This window comes from Gossypium arboreum, chromosome 8, assembly GCF_025698485.1.
Source record: "Gossypium arboreum isolate Shixiya-1 chromosome 8, ASM2569848v2, whole genome shotgun sequence".
Classification (NCBI taxonomy): Eukaryota; Viridiplantae; Streptophyta; class Magnoliopsida; order Malvales; family Malvaceae; genus Gossypium; species Gossypium arboreum.
In genome coordinates this window covers 104229402-104243327 of record NC_069077.1, presented here as the reverse complement: position 1 = coordinate 104243327, position 13926 = coordinate 104229402, and the positions used below count along the sequence as shown (strand labels likewise).

General features: G+C 35.1%; 1 non-coding gene across 1 annotated transcript; it reads left to right on the top strand.

The window, feature by feature from the left end:
- Nucleotides 1–1937: 1937 nt before the first annotated feature.
- On the top strand, nt 1938–2044 carry LOC128280233 (small nucleolar RNA R71). Its single transcript, XR_008270413.1, has one exon. It is a non-coding gene; the product is annotated as a small nucleolar RNA R71 (small nucleolar RNA).
- Nucleotides 2045–13926: the final 11882 nt, after the last annotated feature.

The window sequence follows — 13926 nt, the reverse complement described above, 5'->3', positions numbered from 1 at the left end:
TGCCATCAATCTCATCAAAATAATGTTTTAAATGGGTGTTGTATACCTTAAAAGTGCCGAACTTGGGGTGACCTACCTCAAGTGTACCGAATGGAAAAATACTAAGTACCGTAAGAGGGATGTCTTCATCCGATTTGGAAGTGACAATGTGAGGATCTGCAGCATCTAATAAGACTATATCGCCAACCTTAAGTTGATTTGGAAAGGTATCGAACTCGTTCTGGCATAGTTTTGGTTTATCGTGTGTTCTCAGTTTATGTGTTCGCCATTCATCTAGCTCATCTATTTGCAGTCTTCGTTCTTCATGAGTAGGTCCTCTATTATTGCTTGAGAATGACTCATGTGCTTCTTTTAGACTCATTTCCTGCAAAGTAGGTTGCATCATATTGTCAGTTTTAGTAGAATGGGTTAAACGATCACCTTCAATTTCTGATGTGTTGCCAGAATTGCGTGCTTGAAGGGTGATTGTTTCGTCTCCCACACGGAGTGTGAGTTCACTAGTGCCAACATCAATAATTTTTTTAGTAGTTGCTAAAGAAGGCCTTCCTAGAATTAAAGGAGTGTTGTTATCCTCCTCTATGTCTAGAACAATGAAGTCAACGGGAAATATAAATTTATCGATTTTAACTAGTATATCTTCAATAATACCCCTAGGAAATCTTACAATTTTATCCGCTAATTGAATGCTCATCCTAGTTTGTTTGGGCTTCCCGAGACCTAGTTTCTTAAACATTTTGTAAGGCATAATATTGATACTAGCCCCTAAATCAGCTAATGCATTATTAACATCTAAACTACCAATTAAGCAAGGAATTGTAAAACTCCCTGGATCTTTTAGTTTGTTAGGTAGTTTATTTTGGAGAATAGCTGAGCAAACTGCGTTCAGCTCCACATGCGGCGCCTCATCCAACTTCTGCTTATTTGCTAAAAGATCTTTTAAAAATTTCATTGCGTTTGGCATATGCGATAGAGCTTCAATAAACGGTAAGTTAATGTGTAATTTTCTTAAGAGTTTAAGGAATTTACCAAATTGTTCATCTAAGCGGTCTTTCCTTGTCGCGTTGAGGTATGGCACACGAGGTTTATATTCGACAGTCACTAGTTTGTTTTCATTATAATCTACGTCACCTTTACCTTTGCTTACCACCGTTTCTTGCCTCAGTTATGGCTCAGGCTCAATAAATCCTTCTTCATCTTGAACATTAATCGCGTTGAGCTATTCCCTTGGGTTAGGTTCAGTACTACTTGGCAAGCTACCTTGTGGTCATTCGGAGATTAGTTTAGAAAGTTGGCCTATCTGAGTTTTGAGCCCTTGGATTGACGCTTGTTGATTTTTAAGTGCCATTTCGGTGTTTTGAAAATGGGTTTTTGATACCAAGAGAAACTTTGTGAGCATCTCTTCAAGGTTCGGTTTTTTTTCCTATTGATAGGGTGGCTATTGGTAGCCTGGAGGTGGTTGCTGATTTCCTTGGCCTCCCCATGAAAAATTTGGGTGGTTTTTCCAACCTGCATTATAAGTGTTACTATATGGATTGTTTTGAGGTTGAGGATTATTACCCATGTAATTTAATTGCTCGTTATCCATGTTGTGGCCATAAGGTTGGTATTCCGAATGGCTTGTTCCACCTCCACTTGCTTCACACTGCATTATTGGGTGAACCTGTGTAGAACTAAGAAAATAATCAATTTTCTTATTCAAGAGTTCTACCTAATTAGAAAGCATGGTGCCCGAATTGACATTATAAACGTCGGCTGTTTTCATTGGCTTTGTCCCCATGACTTGCCACTGATAGTTATTCAATGACATCTCCTCTATGAACTCATAAGCATCTTTAGGTGTTTTATTATTGATGGTTCCGCTAGCAGCTGTGTCAACCATTTGCCGAGTCGAAGGATTCAGGCCATTATGGAATGTTTGAACCTGAAGCCAAAGCGGTAACCGATGGTGAGGGAACCTTCTCAAAAGGTCCTTGTATCTCTCTCATGCATCGTAGAGTGTTTCTAAATCCATCTACACAAAAGAAGAGATATCATTACTTAATTTAGCTATTTTAGCCGGCAGAAAATATTTTAGTAGAAATTTTTCGGTCATTTGTTCCCAAGTAGTGATTGACCCTCGCAGTAACGAGTTCAACCACTGTTTAGCTTTGTTCCTCAATGAGAAAGGGAATAACCGAAGACGAATGGCATCGTCAGAAAAACCATTAATTTAAATGTATTGCATAGTTCCAAAAAGTTTGCTAAGTGAGCGTTGGGATCTTCATCCTGCAAACCATCAAACTGAACAAACTGTTGTATCATTTGAATTGTGTTAGGTTTTAGTTCAAAAGTATTTTTAGCTACAGCAGGTCTAACTATGCTTGATTTAGTTCCTGTTAAAGAAGGTTTAGCATAATCATACATAGTACGTGGAGCAGGATTTTGATTAGCCGCAATTGCAGGATAGCTGATTGTCTTGGTTTTCAGCCATCTCTTCGGTTAGGGGTTGAGTATCGTCTTCTTGCTCATTGTCTGTGTATCTTAGGCTTCGCCTTATTTCTCTTTGGTTTCTGCGAATTGTGAGATCGATTTCTTCATCAAAAAGTAGTGGTCCTAACGGGTTTCTTCTAGTCATAAACTATAAAAAACCTGCCAGAAGAAAGAAAAAGAAAATTAGTAAATTAGAATAAAATTAAAAATAAAATTAGATCGTAAGAAAAATAAATGGCTAAAGTAATAAAAATTGAGTGTTCCTAATATTTTAGTTCCCTGGCAACGGCGCCAAAAACTTGATTGCGTGATTTCGTGATAAGTTTTAAATATTTATATTTTATCGTTCTTGAAACTAACTATTATCGCAATGTAGGCAAATGTACCTATCAAACAGTAGTAAAGTTTTAGCAAGACTAGATTGTCGAACCCAAAGGAACTAAAAGTACTAGTAATGATTGTATTTTTATTATCTAGCCTAGGAATAAAGAGGTTTTGTTATTAACTAACTGATTATCTAAACTAAGAACTCACAGAGTATAGAATTGGGGAATTTCTTTTGGGAAAATCGATTGAATGAAGACAATACCTAAGGAAAAACCCATCTAAACTGCACTTGTTATTCTGGCTCCGAATCGGACGATTTATTCATTTAACTTGTTCCGTAGAGATCCCTAAGTTATGTTATTATCCCTATTCAAGACTAATAACGTCTAATCCCTAGATTGAATAATTGAGACCTTTCTCTAATTAACACCCTAGGGTTGCATTAACTCGATTTATGGATCCCCTTATTAGGTTTCACCCTAATCCGGCAAAATCTTGTCACCCTATGTTTAGGCGCGCAAACAACTCCGTTTGATTATGACAAATGTACTCTTAGACAGGGTCTATTCCGCATCTAAATAAGAGCTTATCTTCAATCAGTATCTTGGGATATCAAAACAAGAATATAGAACACATAATTAAGAACAAGTTAAATATTTATCATACAATTTAGAAAATAATAACAAGATTCGTCTTAGGTTTCATTCCCTTTAGGTATTTAGGGGATTTAGTTCATAACTAAATAAGAAAACATCTCAGAATAATAAATAATACAAAACATAAAGAAAACCCAAAACTCCTGAAGGGGAAATTTATGAGAGATCTTCAGTCTTGATGATGAATCCGGCTTCTGAGGTGGATCAATCGGCTTCCTTGGAGTAATTCCTTACTCCCTATTCTGTGTGTCCTCTTTCTTCCTCCTCTAGGGTGTATTTATAGGCTTTGGAATGCCTAAGAGCCCTAAAAATTAGCCTTTTCCGAATTGGACTCAACTTGGGCTCGGCAGGGACACCCTCGTGTGACATGCCCGTGTGCAATTACTTCAGGCAGTGCTCGAGCCTACCAAATTGACACTGCCATGTGGTCTGCCTGTGTGAGGAGGTCCAGGCCGTGTTGATTTTGTACTTTGGCCCATTTTCTCTATTTTTGGCCCGTTTCTCATTCCTTTCGCTTTCCTATGCTCTCCTAAGTATAAGACATGAAATTAAAGCATTAGGAGCATCAAATTCACCAATTCTAATGGGAAATCATCCATAAAATGCGTTAAACATGGGGTAAAAATATGTATAAATTATGGTTTATCAAGTAGGCATAAGCAGAACTTACTGATCCCTATCCAATAATTCATATAGCATGTACTAAGCTCACATCTCATACATTTCAAATAGGTACCTATACCACTCACAGCATTGTTATACTTTTCTCGTTTAAATTAAACCGTAACTCTCGCTGTTGAACCATTTGAAATACTATCAGATATTCACTTAGCCTCAGACATAGGATATAATGCCGATGCCATGCCCCAGACATAGGATATAATGCAGATGCCATGCCCCAGACATGGTCTTACACTGACTCTCACATATCCGTGCTGAAGCCATGTCTGAAACATGGTCTTACACTGACACATCTTGTAGCCGATGCATGTCCTAGACATGTCTTACAGTGTCTTACATCTCGAGGCGATGCATGTCCTAGACATGTCATACACTAGCTCTCGTCTCAATGCCGATGCCATGTCCCAAACATGGTCTTACATTGGCTCTCATAATGTGGCTGATGCATGTCCGAGACATGTCTTACACTAGCACACAATTAACCCGAATGTCATGGCATGAATATTCGATTTATTTCCTAAGTTTCAAACGGGAGTTCTACTATCTCAATATTCATCAAACATAATTATTTCCACAAACAAGCATTTTATGCTATATCAATTGAAACACATATAATAACAATGTAGTTGTATTATTTACATACAACTTACCTCGGATTACAAATGTAGACGACTAGCTCGGCTTAGTCCACTTGCTTCTCTTTTCCCCGATCTAGGCCTGGATTCTGTAATTCTTGGTCTAAAATGATAGAAATTCATTTATCTCATCAGAAAATTACTCTAAACATTCGAAAATTCATAATTGGGTAGAATGACCATTTTGCCCCTAGACTTTCACAAAATGACCATTTTACCCCTAGGACCGAAAATTGATTTTTATCATATTTTCTCACTAACCAAGCCTAGCGATCACTTTTTATACTAAAAGCAGCCCACAATTCTCATTATTTCACACATTTATCACCTATTTTACAACTTACGCAAAATGGTCCTTAGTTAGGGTTTTCATGGAAAATACTTTACAAAAGTTGTTTATTACACTACCATAACCCATTTTCTTCCACAAAATTTTAGAAAACAACATGAACACACTCATGGTAAAACCCTAGACTTTCAACCATTTTGCAAAATAGTTCCCTCATTTGAAAGCTCATGTTACAGGGGTTCTAAAAGTACAAAAATCATCAAGAAAAACCATCAAGATCACTTAGTTGTAGAGAGATTAAGTGGATGAAATTTTCAAGCTTCAAAACCCTCCTATGGCTGATATTTTTGGTCAAGAAGAAGATGGGAAAAGGGAGGATATCATCTTATATTTATTTTATTTTCTTTTTAGTCAAATAAGTCACCAACTTCACCTAACATTTGACTTAGTTAAAATCCTTGTCTCATGCCCAACCAAGCACTATTTTAGGGCCTAATTTCACTTTAAAGACCCCAAATTTATGGTACATGGCAATTTAACTCCTTTAGCTATCAAATTAAAACTTTTTAACTTTATATGATTTATTCCTTTTTTGCGATTAAGCTCATAAACGCTAAAATTAATTCACCAAAATTTTCATGCATCTTTATAAACATGCCATCACACATAAAATAATAGTAAAAATAATTTATCTAACCTCGGGTTAGTGGTTTCGAAACCACTATTCCAGCTAGGCCCAAAATCGGGCTGTTACAGAAATAAGGCATCATTTACGATGAGACATTTTCTCTACTAGCCATGCTCAAGTCTATTTGCATACTTTTATCCATTGTCGCTACTCTCAATTACGAGACCTAGCAAATGGATGTCGAGTCAACATTAATGGCTATCTTGATGAGACCATTTACATGGCTCAACCCACTCACAATGTTGTTAAGGGAAAGGCACAGAAAGTTTGCAAATTGCTAAGATCCATTTATGGACTTAAGCAGGCATCCCGCTCATTGAATAAAAGATTTGATCAAACGATCAAGACTTTTGGATTTAAGTAAAACACTGATGAACTTTGTGTTTATAAGCATATAAAAGACAAAAAGGTGGTATTTCTCATTTTGTATGTTGATGATATTCTACTTATCAGAAATGATGTAGACAAATTGCCATTGGTTAAATTGTGGTTAGCTTAACAATTTAGCATGAAGGACTTGGGTGAAGCTAGTTATATTCTTAGAATTCAAATCCTTAGGGATCAAAAGAATAAAACGATAGCATTATCTTAAGCTTCATACATCGATAAGGTACCGAAACATTTTGCAATGGCTGATGTAATGACAGCTGTTTAGCCCACTACATCAGGTTTTCATCTTTCTTTAGATGACTATTCTAAGACAATGGAAGAAAGGGAGAATATGAGTAAGCTTCCATATGCTTCGAAAGTTGGAAGCCTTATGTATGCACACATGTCTAGATATCTTTTTTACAATTAGAATCGTTAGTCAATATCAGATGAATCCAGGTTTCAAGCAGTGGTAAGCTGTAAAGCATATATTAAGGTATCTTAATAGAACCAGGGATTATATGCTTGTCTATTCTGGGGAGGACTGATAAGCCGTAATTTATACATGTTTTTATCCCATGGTTAGCACATTTATGGATGGTTTCTCCTTAGATTTGGTGAATTTGATGCTCTTAATTCTTTAATTTCATGTTTTTTACGTAGGTGAGCATAGGAGAGTAAAAAGAGCTAGAAACGGGCTGAAAAAAGAGAAAATAGACCCACATGGGAAATCAGCACGGGCTGGACTTCCTCACACGGGCGTGTCCCATGACCGTGTCCCTTTGGCAAGATCGAAGCACGACTTACATGAGTAGACTACACGCCCGTGCCTATTCAACAGCCTTGATGACGAGCTGAAGTAATCGCACACGGGCGTATCCCTGCCGAGCCCAAGTATAACCCTATTCGAAAAAGGCCAATTTTGAGGGCTCTTAGGCATTCTAAAGCCTATTTAAACACCTGAGGAGGCACTTAGGAGGGGGACAGGGAGTAGGAGGCAAGGAATTACTCAAGGGAAGTCGATTGGTTCATCTTAGAAGCCAGATTCATCATCAAGATTGAAGATCTCCCTTCAATTTCCATTCAGGGGTTTTGGGTTTTCTTTATGTTTTGTATTCATTATTCTTTTGAGATGTTTTCTTCTATAATTATGAACTAAACCCCCTAAATACCTAAAGAGAATGAAACCTAAGACGGATCTTGTTAATATTATCTGAGTTGTGTGATAAATATTTGACTTGTTCTTCATTATGTGTTCTTAATTCTTGTTTTAATATTCCAGGATATTAATCAACCTAGGGTTAGACGTTATTAGTCTCGAGAGAGATAATAATATAACTTAGGGATTTTTACGAATCAAGTCAAATGAATAAATCGTCTAATTCAGAGTCAAATAACAAGTGAAGTCTAGGTGGATTTTTCCTTGGGTATTGTCTTAATCAATCGAGTTTTCCCAAAAGATTTTTCCTAATCTTCACTATGTGCACTCTTAGTTTAGTAATTAGTTTAGATAACCAAATCCCTTAATTTTTAGGCTAGATAATAAAAATAAGGTAATTACTAGTACTCTTGGTTCCTTTGGGTTCGACAATCCGGTCTTGCTAAAGCTATACCACTATTCGATAGGTACACTTGCCTTCATCGTGATAATAGTTAGTTTCAAGAACGATTAATTATAAATATTTAAAACCTATCGCGAATATCACGTATCGAGGACCTTACTCTTGTTGGATACATAGACTCAGACTTCCAAACTTGTAAAGATTCAAGGAAATCGGTGTTGGGAAATGTACTCATTCTAGGTTATGGAGCCATAGTATGAAGAAGTGCAAAACAAACTTGCACTACTGACTCTACTATGGAGGCCGAGTATGTGGCTGCTTCTGAGGCAACAAACGAAGCTTCGAAAGTTCTTTACCAAACTTGAAGTTATTCTTGGTATAGAAAAAGCTGTAACACTGTATTTTGATAAAGTGCTGCAATAGCTAATTCTAAGGAAATGAGAAGCCATAAGAGGACGAAACGTATTTATCTGAAGTATCACTTGATATGAGAGGAAGTAACCAAAGAAATTGTAGATGTGATGAAAGTAGCTTCTGAAAATAACCAAGCGGATCCATTTACCGAGACTCCTATAAGTAGGAGTTTTAACAAACATGTCAAGGATATGTGAATGCAAAACATGACACATTTACTTCACTAAGGCAAGTGGGAGATTGTTGGGAAATGTGCCTATTTTGTAGTTAACAAATAACTGTTTTCTATTTATTTGAAAAATGAATAAATAAATAAAGTTAATTTCACATTTCACTATTATGTTTTTTGTATCTATGTCTTTTAAATTTTGCATGCTTAGCAAAATTTTGATAAGAAAATATTAGCTCATAGATTGTCTAAAGTTCAAACTGAAGATAAGTGGCATTGTAAAGAAAGTTTACATTGCGAGAAAGACACCTTACTTTAGTAGATAATCTAAATAAGTCCATAATTCCTTAAAAGAATCAAAGTGAGCATTTGATTCAAATACTGAGAAGGATTATTATGTTGTCTACAATTTAGATTAGAGAGATGGCTAGCCTTAGATATCAGAGCAGTTGACTCCATGAGTAGAGACATAGATGTATTCATTGGTAGAATGATACATTTGATTGGACCCAAGATGAATTAATTCTGAATTCGTTAGTGAATTAATTCACTTGTGATGTTCACAGTGTGATTTACCTAAATCTTGAGTTAGTCACTAACCAGGTGTATGCATCTCATATGCTTTGATATAAGTGGAGGCTTACGCTCTAAAGATGATCGAGGCCATAGCCGATATGTTGGGTACATGACTTGTGTATGTCATGGCTTTACTAGCAACAGTGGAATTCATAGTTCAACTAAAGAGTTAAGGATATCCTTTCTTTGGCATTGTGTGAATTTATATATATGGAATGTAGTCACAGTTTGCTTGTTCTCGAACGAACAATCTATCAAAGTCATTTGTTGATAGTGGTCATATTAATCATTAAGAATTCACAATGGTGACAATAAGATAAAATAGGATTGTATTGAGTGAACGGATTTAACTCAGAGGAATCCAGGATATCATATGATGGTAACACACACATGACGAGGTTATTGGACAAAGTAGCTAGATGAATTTCTTTCGTAAAGAGTATACAATTTAGTTTCACTACTTTAGTTTCATCACACAATTTTAACATTTTTACAAAATTTCCCTAAATATTTTTACTTTTATACAATTTAGTCCTTAAGCCCAAAACATGCAATTTAACCATTTTTATTCAAATCTCATTTCTGCCGAATTATTCTCTATTTTTCTACAACCCATACATGATGTTATTTCACATTAAGTCCTAATTTTATCACTATAACATTTTAGTCCTTAAACATTAAAATTACCATAAATTACTTTACAAAATAGTCCTATTTAACAACCAAGCTTAATAATTTATCATGAAACATCTAGAAAAACTTAACTTCATCAGTAGCACAATCCATAACATTGACAGATTTACAAATTAATCCCCGAGTTAGCTAGATTAAGGTAATACAAGCTCAAAAACATAAAAATTACTAAAAAGGGGCACGATTTACCATTTATATCGAAGGACTAATGTTGACCAAAGCTTCCTCCCATTGCTTCAAGGTTTTTCGGTTCTAATTGAAGAAGATGATAAGTTAAAAATAATTTTAACTTGTTATCTTTATTAAATTTCATCTAATTTCTAATTTACTATTTTGTCCTTTCTAATTACTCGTAATTTTCAACATTTATAAGCCTAACATCGTCCACTATCCCTTCTAATGGTATAATTTCCATTTAAGGATGGTTTAATTGCACAATTGGTCTTTCAATTTATTAAATTCCAACTAAATAAACTTAAGTTTCAATTCATTCCTAAACTAATTAGGGTTAAAGAGCAAATAGCCCAAAAGTTAGTGGGTTTAATCATATCCACCATCACTTGATCTTTTTTACCATGGTTTAATTACCATTTTGGTCTGTTTACTATTTTAAATCCACAACGATTAACTTTTGCCTCTTTTTACAATTTAATCCTTTTAGCTTAATTCGGCAATAAATCATCAAAATTATCAGACCATACTTCAATTCACATGTAATACGACTCTGTAAATATTTAATAAAAAATTTACGGCTTTATATTACAGAAACATGGTCCTAATACCTCATTTTCAATAGCCATTTGACTTTTGAACCCAATCACTTACACTAACTTTTAATTCAATTGTTTAAAATCATCAAATCAGAATCCAATATAAAAATTATTATTAACTCGTATAATTTTAATACTAATTATACAAACTTACCGTCAGATTTGTGGTCCCAAAACCACTGTTCCGACACCACTAAAAAACGGGTTATTACAAGTCTCCCTCCTTAAGAAAATTTGTCCTCGAAATTTTTACTTACAAGTACCTATTTATTCTGAAATTTGCCTCAAGAACTGAAATCGTCATTGGTTCATCTGAATATAAAAGATAACATCCAATAATCATCTCGATTAATGTGAACTTTATCTTTGGTTTCAATATTCAGGTCTATCTCAGTATTTGGTTTTCTCTCAATTCAACCAGTATATCGGGGCTCGACATTTCCTAGTTTTCTTTAACTTAAATATGTAGCATCGTAACAAGTCCTTCAGAACCTGCATTACCACTCTGATTGCTCATCTACCTATGATTGAAATCCTATACTGAAATTAAGTTCAGTATTCAGAACCTCGCAAAGTTTACTCAAAATCTAAAACTAAATCTCAGATCAGTGTTAGAAATAATAAACATTATCACTATATGAAATTTGACAATCCCTGACACATATGACTCGGCTCATTTTTAAACTGATAATCAGTTCTGACTGGAGTACATGAGTTGACTTTGACAATCTATCGACCATAACCCAGATCCAATGTTTCTTTCTCTATAACATAGGAATACTAGATACAAAATCCTTCGTGACTCCCTCCCATTTCCACTCAGAAATCATGATAGGCTATAATAATTCCAATAGTAATTGATGTTCAGTTTTTTTTTCTTATCCGAAAGAATAGAATAAGTATTGTTACGAACCTTAGATAAAATTTTTCGTTTATCTCTAGATTATTCAAAGCACAAAATCATTTTGATAATACTTCATACTATCAGTACGACTTTCGACTGGTCATAACTTTTAGAAACATTTTTAGAGTTTCCAAATAACAACAGAAAAGAGTTTACTCGAATCTATACGAATCCCATTTGTCAAATTTACATAACCATGAAAACTAACCTCATTGAACTACAACTCACCTTTACTAACTTTCACATAATTTGCTTTTCAAGTAAAATATATAATAAAATTTTCAAATGCTGAACGTGCTCAGATTCTATTTTAGATGAAAATATCACCAACAAACATAGATATGACTATATATATCCTGATGAGACTGAAAAACCCGATTCATCATATTCGTACATTATTATGAACATTGACTACTCTAAGCAACGTTATTAGAATCCATACTACCACATCAAGCTTGAAAGCAGTTTCAATATACTACAATCTTTAACTTGCAACTGATAATAATCGGATTTGCATTTATCTTTTAATAACAATGTTATATAAGTATAATATACCAAAAATATTTTCCAAATGCCTAAATCATTTTTTGTATAAAGATAACAAAAATAACTCTAGTTGTACTATCTGATTTATCAAATGCACTATGATCATTTCACCAATCTAACATTTCCAAATCAATTATTTTTAGTCTACAGTCTACTACAGTATCATATAACCTTTAGCCAATCTATTCCCAGAACATTATCAAATTCATAAGATAATAGTAACATCAAATCAAAAGGAAAGCTGTAACACCCCTCACTCGTATTCAACTCTGGAATAGGGTTACGGAGTATTACCGAACTATAAAAACAATTAAATATTCATTTCATATACTATTTCAAATATCAGCAAATCATCATTCAAATTCAATTACATTGTCCCTAATACGAGCCTACGATGCCTAAAACATGCATTTAGGAAGGTTCGGGACTAAACTTACAACTTAGCAAATTTTTTACAAAACTTAGAAAAATTTCCAAAACACAGGGGACACATGCCCGTGTGGCCTGGGTGTGTCTCACACCGTTAAAGACACGCCCATGTCACAAGCCGTGTGGACATTCGAAGTGGAAGCACATGGCCGTTTCCCAGCCCATGTTCTACCTTGTGTAACTCTCTTACTTGGGTCATATGACCAACACACGCGCCTGTGTGGCTAGCCCGTGTGCCTTAAAATTGGCCACATAGGCCCGTATGCCAGGCTGCATGCTAGACCATGCCAAACTTGTAGGGTATATTGACTTATGCCACACGGCCAAGTCACATGCCCGTGTGCTAGGCCGTGTGGAGCATACTGACTTGATTTCAATTTCAACACCAGGGGACACACGGCCATGTAATCTAACCATGTGTCGCACACGGCTGAGACACATGCCCATGTCTCTACCCGTGTGGACAAAAATAGGCTATTTACCAAGCCAATTAACCACCCAATTTCCACACACCTAAATCAACCCATTTGGCACCAAAACGTAGCATATATAGGCACTCATCCAATCTCAATCAAGCATAAAATGTACCATTTCAATAACTACAACAAGAAGTTTCACATGTATCATAAAATGTTATTGCATTTTATACTAATTTCATATTCCCAATTCAACTACATAGCCACTTTCAAACATGTATCAATTTGTCTAAACTCACAAGTGTACTTATTCTTAATTCATTAACCAATTGACATCCATAATACCTATTATCAACAAGTATCACATATATCCATCATCAAGTCCACACACAAGACATATGCACAAATATATACACAACCAAACCATGCAAAATAAGCCAACTTACATGGCTATATACAAAACCAAATATTAACATTTACAAGCCAACTCAAATGGCTAAATTCATAGTTAACATATATACCAAAATCACCAAACTCCTATACATGCCATATACTCAAAATGCTTAAGTTCAAAAGTACCAAAGTGATAATAGGATAGAGTGATGAAGTCTTCGACGGTCCTTGAATCCGAGCTAGCTTTGAAATCACTATAAAACACAGAAAAATAAACAATGTAAGCTATAAAGCTTAGTAAGCTCGTATGAAGTTAATAAGCAAATCTCACCATTTAGTTTACTATTCAAATCATGCATATAACATACCACATAATAATTAACCACAATGTTATGTATTCATTCATCTATATAACCATGAGTTCACTTCTTTCATAACTTCAATGCACATACAGTTTCCGTACATACCTATTCTTATACATATCTATTCTCACCATTTCATATCTTCAACATACCCATTGAACCATTTAGAATATAAGTCAGATACTCGAGAGTCTTGCACCCTAAGTGCCAATATCATGGCCTGAAGCCAACTCAATGAATCTCGCACCTGAAGTGCCAATATCATGGCCCGAAGCCCACTCAATAAATCTCGCACCCGAAGTGCCAATATCATGGCCCGAAGCCAAATTAATGTAACCCCTAATGACATGTCATTTGTATCCTACTCTATTCCTAAGGTTCAACCGGAATTTCCAATGTCGAATCTTCGTTGAATGTGTCTGCAAGGTCATAATTCAAAATTTAGGCAATATTAAGGTGTTTAAAATACAACTAAAATAAAGCTTATTACATACAAACTCACCTCAGATTCAAAAACGACAAAACGAGTCGATTAATCCAAAACCTTTTTCTTTCCCCGATCTAAGTACGTATTTTAC